General features: G+C 34.9%; 2 protein-coding genes across 3 annotated transcripts in view; one reads left to right on the forward strand and one right to left on the reverse strand.

The window, feature by feature from the left end:
• LOC150101777 (uncharacterized) overlaps nucleotides 1–10,092 on the reverse strand; it is a 123,308-nt gene extending 113,216 nt beyond the window's left edge. Inside the window, exon 1 of the mRNA XM_090400688.1 lies at nucleotides 9,784–10,092. The gene's annotated coding sequence lies outside the window, so the exon portion shown is untranslated. The remainder of the gene's footprint in view (nucleotides 1–9,783) is intronic.
• tctn (tectonic) overlaps nucleotides 1–13,160 on the forward strand; it is a 367,511-nt gene that overhangs the window by 260,592 nt on the left and 93,759 nt on the right. The window lies entirely within an intron of this gene.

The following is a 13,160-nucleotide window of genomic DNA, read 5'->3' on the forward strand; positions in this document are numbered from 1 at the left end:
CGGCATTGCTATTATCTTATGAGTTCTATTTGCAGTCTTTGCCACATGGCCCCTGAACTTCAAATCCCTATCTACTAACACTCCAAGATCCCTAACCTCATCAGTTTCTTCTAGCATAATCCCACCAATATGATACGACATTGGATACCTAATCACACCGAAGTGAATGACTTTACATTTACTAACGTCCGTTTTCCCATACCCACAATTCGCCTATTCAAATCATTCTGCAAAGACTGCATATCAGCAACATTCCTGATTACCCTACCTATCTTTGCATCATCAACAAATAGCTGTATGTCGCTTGTAAAATCCTTCCCAATATCATTAATATACAGATTGAATAACAGTGGACTAAGCACTGAGCCTTGTGGTACATCACTGGTTACCTTAAATCGTGCAGACTCACATCCCCGTATACCACTTTTTTGATATCTGTCAGTGAGCCATCCTCTTGGCCATGTCAATATTCTATAACTCAGACCTTTATTCACCAATTTATGCAACAGTTTATCATTCGTGTGGATTTCAATAAATTGTTTCATCTCATTACACCCTGTTTTCATTATTGCACTCATTTAATAAAAATCTGAGAAATATACTCATCGAGCCGTAGAAAACTGAAAATACAAAATAATAATAATAATAATAAAGATTATTTGTATTGTTGTAAAATTCATCTATTTTGTGTGTAATAAATGAAAAATGGATTACACAAAGTGTTATTTAAAATACTTTGTTCTTTTAGACTTTTTCTCTGTTCTTTCTTTCATTTTTTTTATTTTTATTTTAAGTTAAGGATCCCATATGTTTGTCATTGTTATGGGAAGGTATTATCATCCGTATAACAGAGTTTATCACGTTCATTTGAACCCTATCCTAAGTTTTGCTGTTTGTATCACCAATAATATCTCATCATTATTTTCTCATTGCTTTATACGTATAGTTATTGACTTCCTTTTTCTGTTCTTCCTTTTTCAGAGGCTAAAAACGAAGGAAGCAACAGCCGTGCGTGCTTATGACCTTCCTGTTTGGTTCTGAAAGAAAAGCAATTCGAGACTAGTGTTTTACTCTTCGACTGCATGCATATTGCTCTTTATTAATAATATCCATAATAAATAAAACGTATTAATTTATCGGAAGCAAGACACAACTAACAGAAATATATGAAAAGCAACAAACTATTGCTTTTAATATATATTGCTATACACCGGACTCATAGTCTTACTTGCCTCTACGTAATTCTTCTTCTTCCTTATAAGTATTAGGCCTAGTGGCCTATTACGGAGCTGTCCAAACCATACCCGTCCCGAGGATAAGGTGGTTAGCCCTATGCCGCCTATGTGAGTCCTATGTCTGTAAGTGCGTTCGTTCGCGAGGCCTGTTTGCCTGTTCTGGGGACGTAAAACCCGACTTTTCGCATGGAAAAACCCCCTATCTCTGTACATTGTCAATTGTTATTTATTGTCAATAGTTAGCCGAGACTGGCTAACTCACCTTTCGTCGAAAGAGGTGAGATAAAGGTTCCTCACGTCACTGACGGGAATCGAACCCAGGTCTTTTCGACCAAAGGGCTTCGTCTATACCGACTGAGCTACGGAGGCTCTACCGTAATTCTACATAACGATAAATCCATCCAACTGTTGAAGACCATTGTTTTCTCTGAGGATGATATTATTAAATAATTTAGTAATAAGAAGCAGTCAGCCGTAACTTTTTTTTTTGTTACTACTGACTGCTTCAGCAGTAACTATTTTACCCTTTGATTAACAACTGAATCGAACTATTTGAAAATACACTGCGACGCAAAAAATTATTCGGACGCTCCTGTTTTGTGAAATATCGCCTATCATTGACAATGTGCCACACATGTAAAGGCGATCACGAACATTAAATAATTGTTATTGTGTGCAGTGTTGAAAATGAGATTTAGAGTAAAGTCTAGATACGATTTTATGATTGCATAATGAAGAGAACGTAATATGTAAGAAAATTAACTTCAATTATCAAAATCCAGTAAAATTTAATTATTGAAAATCTGATAACAAGATTCGACAATACGAAGTTTTATGGAAGTATTGAAGGTAACTAACTCTGTATCTTTTCACATTATTTAATCTACCTTTGCAATCTTCGCACTGCATCTCATATGTTAAGACGGTGCTACGTTTGTTAATTCCCGCTGGGTCTTCACTGATAGAGTGCGAGTTTGTCTTGCACTCCTAGTACAATGTAGTGGACACTGGCGTGCCATTTACAGCTTTCCGCTCTTCTCGGTTCGTGTGTTATTCATTTGTTTTGGATTAGCTGCTTCCGTGCACGATTGTAATCGAGGTCATCAAGGTCGTCCGAAACTGCAAAGTTATTCAAGGATCAACATAATATGGTTCTCTTTCTCAGGTAATATCTAATACGTATTTCTTAATGATCTTTGCAAGTGTTTTAAAGTGAGAAGGTTGAATTAGAAAAGATCCACAGTGACAAAGCAAATGCATTAAGTTTTGGGTTTGAAGTGTCTCTTTTATGCAACAGTGTCTGAATTCTGTAAGCATACACATTGTGAATGTGACTTGCTTCCTTGTTGCACTACTGCTTTACACGTTTATTGACTAAAAGATCGTGAATGTACTCCTACTGCGGTCGCAAAGCTATCTCTGTAGCAATTGTCCCTTAACAGAAATGCCGAAACAATGTCAGGAACGCAGACTTAATCTAGATGAAGCCAGAATCTCTCCAGGAATGTAGGGAATGGGAGTTATTAAAGATAAGAATGACCGGTAATCTAAGTCCGATGTTCCTGCCGTGACAAATTAGTGTGTATAGCCGGTCATTAACAGTTCTCTTTCGTCATCTTTAGACTCTGGGCTGTGCTTATAATTATCAACGTAATGTGCTGTCTTGCTATTGTTTTGTTTTAATTGCCTTGCTTTTAGGGATAAACGTCTTGCAATTTGCGATTGGTTCGAAAGATTCTTGTTCCCTTTTTTTTTTCTTTTCGTCCCAAGACACTATTACTTTGTATTTATATTTCGGTTGAAGTGGTCGTTGCTTGCGTTCTTTAATACAGAAGCTTACACTAATGGTCCATTCAATATTTGGAATTCAGTTTGGATAATGAGATCTGTTTCGCTAGTGGCATGTAGATGATTCGCTAGCAGTATATACACACTTGAAGATTGTTGATGACTGGAATGTAGGGATACTTCAGAAACTGTAGCATTTATGCCTAGAAATATTGTTTCGGCACAGATTGATGAATTCCCTTATCCCATTCTATCATTCCTTTCTCTCTCATCTACAGTTTGCTTATTAACCAAATTATAATTTTACTCGAAGCGAATGTTCTGAATGATCTTTATATGTTTTTCAACAAACTGCCACACAACATGTAGCACACGGTGCATATGCTCGTATGCAGAAAATGCAGGGAAGATTATTTCTGTCAGCTGTTTATTCTCATACTATCACAGAATTTACTACAAATTCCATTTAAGAAAAACATATATATTCTTTATGAGAGAGAAGGAACGTTTCTTTTATTGGCTAATTTTAAATAACGGTTCAGAAGGAAGCAGCAGAATCACTCCGGACTAGTTTCTCTTTAAATAGATAAAAACTAATCATATAAATGAGTACTTAGCCCTAAAGCAGATGTCGAATAGGGGAAAAAATGTTAACAGTACTGAGCTAGATTATAACTGAGCACCGTGTTTTCAAAACACGTGAATTTATTTATTGCATGGGGTATAAATCAGGGTGGAGAATATGCATTCCATATACAGCACTCGACATATCACCAGTTCTCAGCACAATAACATAAAAATAATTAAAAAAAAAAGAATGTGAATTGAATCGATGGATAGGCATGATCGTATTTATCTGAACTGTTAGAGGAAAATCAGTTTGGAATACCTCTAAGCTTTCATTAGTCAATTATTTTAAAATCCCATTGGTAAAATAAACGTGCTTACAAATGTCATTTATTTCAGCTGTTATAATTTATGTCGATCAAATTTTAATATGAGTATTTCGGTTCTTAGACACCTCCATGAAGTAATGAAAAAACAATGTTTACATACCTTAATAAACGATGTACAGAGCATGCAGAGTTATTCTTGCAAGGATGTGAATTCGAATATATGGCCTTCTTCACCCGCCACTGAGAGCCGTTCAGAGATGGAAACGTCAATGCGTTGTCATTGAAAATCTCTAGGAATTTTTCTACGAAATTCTGAATCCTTCCCATCAAACAGACGACAGGCATACCCAGGACTTTTTTTTTTTTTGTCACTGATAGATTTTGAGTCATTCAATAATACTTCCACCTTCTGTATGCAAGTGGTTGTACACTAATGCCGAGGACAAACAAAAAGACAATTTTTACTAACATTCATGTATGCCTTATCAGTAGCGCACTCAGGATTTAATCTTGGGGGGAGGGGGGCGAGTTGAGTAGACGATTTCAGAATACACACTACGCATCACATACGACGTATGACTAAGCATTTGCAATGATTGCTAATTCATAAGTGGTATAGAAATAGAAAACACGACGCAACATAAATAAAAAAATGAATGTTCATTAGGAAAATATTTTTGGAAATTTCTCTAGTGTTTTTTCCTTGTTCTTTTTTTGGGGGGGGGCAGGGCCCCTTGGCCCTCTCCCTGGATACGCCACTGTGCCTTATAGATTTTATATTTTATTAATTGACATAGGAAATCCCAAACAATCAGTTCTGGCCCACTTTAGCATCTGAAAAATCATTTAAACAATCATCATTTCCATTCGAGAAAGCGTACACAAAAACAATCATCGAAATTACAGTGTTTTCTTTAAACAGAAAATAAATAAATAACGGAATGCATTTACCTGTATTTTAAAAAAGGAAAATAATTAAAGATTACTTTGTATACTATATAATTGTTTTAGTTTCAGGTGTTGAAACCTGTTCGGGGGGGGATCAGGGGGATGCTCGTGCATAGGTACTGCAGCACCCCCCCCCCAGTTTTTCTCGATATATAAATATATTTATTAAGTTATTTATATTTGCTTGTCATATTTAATTTTATCATCAACAATCCTATACAATTCTCTTATTTTGTATAAAAAAATAATAAAAATCCATCTTGTAGCACTTAGGAGGGCGAAGGACGCTAGCAGCACTGTGTTTACCACAGCGTCATATTGCTAGTATTTGCTACGCGCGCAAGCATATACACGTCATAGTGAGATGCCAGCTATTAGCGTAATGTGGCACTGTCCGTCGCGCAGTTCCACTGTTGTTTATATGCAGTTTGCGCCAGTAGTAGAGTGTTCGTAGTGCTTATCTGTTTACTCCGCCTCTTTAAATATTTGGACATTGCAATTAAAGGATTTAATTGTAATGTCCAAAAATTGTAAATCCATTCCTTTAATTACAATCAAAGGAATGGATTTTATTTTTAAGTAATTTTGAATTATACTAAACTGTATAATTTTATCGATAATAAACAATATTTTTTCATGAAACAAAACAAGAAGAATATATTTTATTTTTAAGTAATTTTGAATTTTACTAAACTGTATAATTTTATCGATAATAAACAATATTTTTTCATGTTTAATTTTTTTAAAAATTTTTACCATAATTTTGATATTTTATCCAAACATGTGTACACTGTACTTACAGCGTGTATGTATATTTCGAAAGTTGCAGCACCCCCCACGATTTCAAGCCACGAGCCGCCACGGGGGGGGGGGGGATATATACAGTGTCCTCTTCTTAGCGCGCGCTCGCACAGTGGGAAAACTTGCCGAGTCATGTAACTGTTTCTGTGTATATATATATATATATATTGTTATTATTAAATTTTGAAATAACCGTAATACTAATAAAATAAGAAATTATGCTACTTTAAATTCAATAAAACCTAATATATATTTGTTAATTTCTCTCCATTATTTTGATGAGGCATTCGCCAAACTGCAATGATTTCAGTTATTATGCAACTCCTCAATCTTCCTGAAAGGACTCAACAACAAAATTTCGACATTACAATTATTTGCTTAATTTCTGATATTGAACATACCATACCGCGATAATATTGATGATGTTGTACTTAACAGTCGTGTTAAGTACAACATCAAATTGTTGTGTCGAACAACAAATTCAGGATGCCGATATTAGCACTAACTTCCTGCTCACTTTTTTAAAAATGCTACGGCATAGTAAAACAAACGCTATTCTGTATTAGTTAGTAAGCTGCAACTCCTAGTAATCAATAAAATTTTAGCTTGTGATTCGAGCGCTGTAAGGTAACCTTGTGTGGATTTTGTTTTCGCTGTTTAGTTACACTACTAAGGTCGCTTACATTTTTCATGCCTTCACGAATTAAGCACAATTGGCTGTGAAATAAGAACAGAGTAAGAGGTTCGTTTTCTTGGACATGCAAGAGAACTTGAGGTCGACTTTTCATTTTCTGCATATCTATAAAGATAGATATCTCCACGCACACTACCACTATCCTTCACGAAATACACGAGTCATTAAAACTATAAAAAACACACCTTGTTGCGTTTTTGTCGTATTTTATCATAAGGTATTTGAACAATGCTTACACCTTGTTCTGAAGGGTCAGGTTGTCATTGACAACCGCACGAAAACGCACTGCGATGCTTTTCATAAAGTTTTAATGATATTGCCGTGAATTGAAATTACTGCGATTTGAGAGAACTACAGCGTCGGAATAGTGTATTAACCTTTCAAAAAAAGTCGACCGAAAGAGCTTGTTAGTCTTTCGCTCTGGCGGTCACAGAATTTGGAGTACATGCAAGAACGCATGCGTAGACTAGACGGGCCGTTCTTGGGAGAAAGAAAAAAAAAGTCATGGAAAGGTTCGTCATGAAAAAGAAATAAAATACCGGTCTCACGAAACAGTTAACTTGTGAAAAACGTGAGCGAAGCAGATCCATCATATCATTCTTTTGTTCATACTGATTCAAATTGTGATTCAACGATAAAAATTATATGGTAGAGATTATGTCCTACTTTCAAAATGCTACATATCTTAAAAATCCTCCATCCTTAGAGCGTAAGCATAAAAGAAAGCATGGCTTTAAATCCAATGTGGATAACATTCCCTTTCTCTGGTTTTTCTGCCAATCCACGGTATGCTATAGAAGAGCGTCTCACGTATGGGATTACCATAAAATAATAATAATAATAAATAGTTACTAAAATATAGTGCCGGAAGGCTTCGATTTGGGATTAAGTAAGATATTAAAATGTCAGATATTATGAATCTATCCGTATTTTATAGCCAAATATAGAAATAAACTTAAACGTTTCGAAACTTACCAGACTTCTTATGATAATATAACCTTCGATATCGGAGTTGCCTTGGTATGCATGACTTAAAAGACACGAGCTCTGTCTCGCCTTTTATTACTGCTTATGTTAGGTTTCACTGTCCTGACATCTGTTTCGCTGTTAGCTGTCGTCAGAGACCAGGCAGGAAATTGAGGAAAGCGAAAACTCTCTATTCAATTTCTTGGCAATCTTATGGCAGAAACTTATATTTATCATTATACTTCGGCAGGTGCATAAAGTATCATAAATATAACTTTCTGCCATAAGGTTGCCAAAGTGTTGAATATAAGTGGCCAGTTTAAGTGTTATCGCACAATGAACTCGGAGATTAAAAAAAAAAAAAAAGAAGAAGAAAAGAAAGAAAGAAAATAAAACTTTCTGTCACCGAAACTTAGATAAAAGGGTGTGCGGACAAAATCGAGAAACAGCAAACCCACTGCTAGTTCTAGTCAGAGTGACATATAAGAACCGAACGATACGATAGAAAAAAGTTTAGGGAATCGATAGACAGTTTTTTTTTTTTTTGTCATTATTCCTACACATACGCCCCCTCATAAATGAGTTGTGAACTATGTACAGACTTGTCCAGATGGAAAAGTAGTGTCAGTATATAAAAGAAAAATCGAATCTGTGTAGGACGCGAGGAACATTTTCTCGGTTTCTGGCAATAATATTTCTTCTCTCTTAAAAATAGACAAACCACCCGATGAACACACACGCAACTAACAGACATAACACCCACTCTTCATGACCTTACAACTGCTTTTGCGTCCATGCTAAATAACTCTAATCGACAGACGGAACTCGGTCTGATTAAGGTGGCTGCATTCATGTCATTGGTGACTGTCCTTTGTGTCACATGCATGTGTCAAATCTCTACACGAACCATAGCAGTTACAGTGGGCGATGGGGAGGTGGGAAGGAATGATCCCACGGCTCCAGTTAAATCAATCTGGGGAGGGGGGGAGCGTATAATAATATATTCATCCGGCCAATGTATGGCCTGACAAATCAGTGCAGCATTACGTCAGCAGTAATTGTTTCACCTTGTAAAACCGACTTCCTTCCTTTCTCCGCGACAAATTAATACCGAGTTCATTGCAAAAACATTCAAGGCTTCTTTATTATTGTCTTTCGATATGGCGATATACACACAAAATGCTCATTACAGTTCCAACATTAAATAGGATTTTTGCGATTTATTTATTCTGTGATTGGAATGGACTGTCGTTAAAAATAAATAAATGCTTAGTCGTAAAACCACTAAAAAAGGTTGTTTTGTAATGCATTGATCATGAGTATCGTCTTTATTCCTTCTTTTATAATGGGCTCTCATTAAAATTTCAAACTTTTTTGTATCTTAAAACAATTAACGATTTTTGCTTGAAGTTACAAGTTTCTCTTATTTCGTTAAGAAACGAAAGGTTCTTGGAATAATTTCCGCTTTGCAGCACACGACTGTCTTTTTTTTTATAACTTAATATGCGTGAAATTATAATGAAATGCCTGCAGACCTGTGTATTGTATTGAAATAAATCCTCTTTTTTATCCTTTATTTTATCCCTTCCTAATCATGGATTGCATTCCTTTTCTGCTTTGTAAGTTTTCTGTGTATTACGTTAGAACATTAAATGCAATTTCTGTAGTTTTCAACCTATTCTCTTTGTACAATTAAAATTAAACTGATATTTATGCTTTTGATGCTGAAAAGTACAATTCAAATGTGATTGTTTCCAATTTTGTTAGATACCGTATAGTATATCAACAGAGATAATCTTCATTTCGAATTATATAGCAGGTATCTTGATTTTTGTAGATTGCATAGCGAAATATTAATCATGATATGCTTTGTAGTATTCATGCAATATATAAAGTTAATTGTTAACTAAATAACCGGATCAGTAACCCAAACTAACTTTTGATAGGACATGCTCAAATAATTAGTTTTCGGAGATAATTATACACTGATGACATTAAGCAATGGTTTAAAACCAGATGGGGAATACAAATAAAATTGCTACCCATAAATAGACAACATGCGTTGATTTTATTCTGATAAATTAGCATGTAAGAATAAATCAACATATTATGTTGTTTTGCAACAGATCTCCTTGTTCTGTTTTTCAGAACAAAAAAAGAGTCGTAAAAATATTCCATAAAATTACTACTGCACATCGAAGTAACAAAGAAAACTAATGTTTTGATAAATTCACATTTGGAATTTATGCAATTATTCTGTGGGGGGGGAAAAAACACTTAATTCTCTGTTTCACTTTCTTTTTTTTTTTTTAATAATCATTGAAAGAGAGGTGCGATATTGGCACAAATTAATTGATTTGTTTATATATTTTCATAATAAACGATATTGTTGGGAAACCGATTTAATACCTACTAATGATAAGGAAAAATAACTGAATAAAAGATTTGAACTTACAATTTGCAGTAGTAGGTTGGTTTTCACGTTCTGTTAGTAATAATTCCTACTTATTATTCAGTAAATGATGCTCCCTAGTGATGATCTAAGTCTCGAGACTACTTTCATGTTCACTAATACACACACACCATCCGCCTGATGTAATCAGTACGGCACGTGTTCCGTGAATGCCTTTATCTAAAGAAAATTTGTCTTGGAATGTACACAGGAATTCCTTGGAATGTAGCTGTCCAGACTTTGAGCTGTCTTATCCAGGAAGAGTCGTGTCCACTGGTTATTCCGTTCATTACGCTTTTAGCAGCATTACGAACGGCTCTCACTCACGTAAACCCCTGTTCGGGCTCTCATGCAGACTGTATTTGTACAAAGTGTGCATGCTGCTGTTGGTCGCGGTTGCTCACTTTGCGCATGCGTCCCTTTGCTAAACGTGCTTGCTCTGCTCGACAGAAAGCCGTACTCCTTTGACAATGTTGTCCACTAAGTGGACAACACAAGGAAGTTTGAGTTCTTTGGAAATATTGAATTGGAGAAAAATGAGAACTTGCTCCTGAGATTTTTATTGGGTTGTTTTCCTGAAATCTTATTACCTGTACAAAATCATAGTAACTTGGGAAAAATTATTATCTTTATGCATTTATGAAACAGTGCAATTGTATTAGAATGTCACGTTAAAGCAACCGTTTAAACAATAAGCAAGATGAACATTCCAAAGATATGTTAGTGTGACTTAATTCTAAGTAAAAGTTTTAAGATCGTCATATCTTCAATATCTATATTGAAGCGATCTGAACAAAATTTGGCATTTTTAAAGTTATCAGTAATGGATCATGTTTACCAGATATTCTTCCAAAATATGGAGTACGTGTCAAGTACTAAAGAACGAAAATTAGGGAGACGAATGTAAAGGCTCCTGAACAGCTCTCAGTCTTCTTTTAAGTGGTGCATACTAAGGCAACTCCGATGCCGAAGGTTAATTCTCATACACTCTCTGGTAAATTTCAAAATTTTTAAGTTTCCTTCTATATTTGACTATAAAATATGAATAGACCCATGAAAATCTTCATTTTGATTCTTACTTATGCCAAATTGAATCCCTTTGGCTCCATAATTTAGTAATAAAATGAGGGATTTTTGTAACATTTGTCGTTAACTAGTTTTTCGTATCAGATGATGCTTAATTTCATATTCTTTAGAGAAATTTTCTATGGATCATTGAAAGTCTCTAAATTTATAATAAGATTATCATATTTGCTTGGAGACAAAGGCACCTGTTTTTACATAAACCTCTTTTTTACATAAAGTTTATATGGACTTTACTGTTTCTGTATCCTTATTGTCATCTTAGGTAGTTATTTTTATTCTCTTAATAGGGTTTTGTATAACTGTTATATAAAAAAAAAAAAAATAAGGCTTCGTTTAACCTTACTGGAGGTTATCCGAAACTTCTAAACTTTAATACAGTTACGTCCTTTCCTTTTTTTTTTTTTTTTCCCTGCCAGTTCGTTATCGGACTGCCCTGAGGTATGCTGCTTATTATCGGAACTATCAGTTTTATCCGGAAATGTTTTTTTCCTTGGTGCAGCAGATAAATTCCTTCACATGCGTTTTTCCCGTTGTATATTGCATGTAAGTAAGCATTTGTTGCATTATTATGAAAAGCAAGAGAGATTATTCATTTTTGTTGGCTGTAGTTATTGCAGTATTCAGTGAATCTGTTAAGCTGCTACCATTTACGAAAACAAAAGGGAGATTTCCTAATTGGGAGGTGAAATGGAATGAAAGAAAACTTCATTAAAGTACAAAATCTCTTACAAATAGCTGAACCTCATTCGATGAAAAAGCAGCAAAATATTGGTGAATAAAATATGGGAAAATGGATCTTTTATGACGATTAGATTCTACCGTAATAGTTTATGAATAAAATATGGGATGATGATTTCGCTCTTTCTTTAAGAGACAAAGCATCTTACTATTTTCAAGCATTTAATTATGTTTTAGATGAAGTCATGAAGTTTAATTGAACGTCACTTAGTTCGGTGCTTTTCTGCCTTTTAAATGACATACTCTACGGAAATCCTAATGACACACACACAAACACACAGGATGTCCGCTTCCATGTTATGCTCATTATTTAAATCCTAAAGAAACCAACAGTACATACTGTACCTTTAGATAAAGATGTAACGTAATTTACAAACCTTAAAAACTGGAAAGTAGTCAAGTCTGCTTCGTTATTAGCCATTGTTCTTAAATCATTAGCATTAGATTTGTCGCAATTAGGCCTACGTCCCATCCGCGTAGTTTGAGAAACGCTGATTTAGTGTAATTAACCAGAGTCTGGTTTTCCTTCGTCGAAAAAGCTGGGAGAAAAGTAGCACGAAAAAAAAAAAAAAACGTCAACTTGTACATGTAAGTATGTTAGTCAGGAATATTCCCTTTGAAGACGAGTGATGGTGGACAGTGCTTACGTCGCGCATGCGTGTGTGTAATCAAGAGGGGAAATAGTGATCGGAACTTTCTATATTTAGCCTATGCAACTCCAGATAGAGGTAATTTGTGGCAAACTGCGTATGAGATTTTTTCTCTAAAACAAGGCTTCTTAAACTTTTTTCGCTCGAGGCACTCTTAGAAGTGCAATGGTTATGGCATTCCTTAAAAGTAATGATCGCTTATGACTGAAGGTTTTTTTTTTTTTGAGAGGGAAGAGATCGCCGTTTTCAAAGTCGATTCGATGAAGGTACTCAAAAAAACTGTGTTCTTCTGTCTAAGGTCATAGTTTATTTCTACATAGAAACAAAAAATATCTTTTAATACTTAAAAAACTCTATGAATGACATCGAGCTTACTCTCCTCTGAAAAGAGGTGTCTGTTTTTGTGGCATCAGTTAATTTTTTTTATTGTTTGAATTGAAGTAAGAAACATTCAGCGCCAGACATTTCGTTAGATTTTGTGGAGACCACAGATGAGAATCTCAGTCAAAGCATTTTATATATGGGTAAAAAAAAAAAAGAACAATCAGCTAATACTGAAAAGTACTGAAAATGGTCCAATAAAGGCGTTGCTTATGATAGATCACAAACTTATATTATTCATGGCATATGTATAACCGGCGTCAATTTTAGGCATGATTCAAAAATGCCTAAGAACTTATTGCATGAAATAATCTCGATATTATAATATAATAATCCACACTCACAGGCCCTTAAGGCCCATGATCTGCCAAGTATCCTTGGCTTTCGTAACCATAATTATAGGATAATGTGGTTAGTCTTATTTATTTTTATTTTTTATGTGGCTCCCACCTACGAAAGGTTTTATTTGTAAACCTATAGTGCATTTGAACCCTGCGTGTGTGTGTGTGTGTGTGTGTGTGTGTG

Source organism: Typopeltis vanoorti, chromosome 11 (genome assembly GCF_054136105.1).
Source record: "Typopeltis vanoorti isolate ZY-2024b chromosome 11, IOZ_Tvanoo_1.0, whole genome shotgun sequence".
NCBI lineage: Eukaryota > Metazoa > Arthropoda > Arachnida > Uropygi > Thelyphonidae > Typopeltis > Typopeltis vanoorti.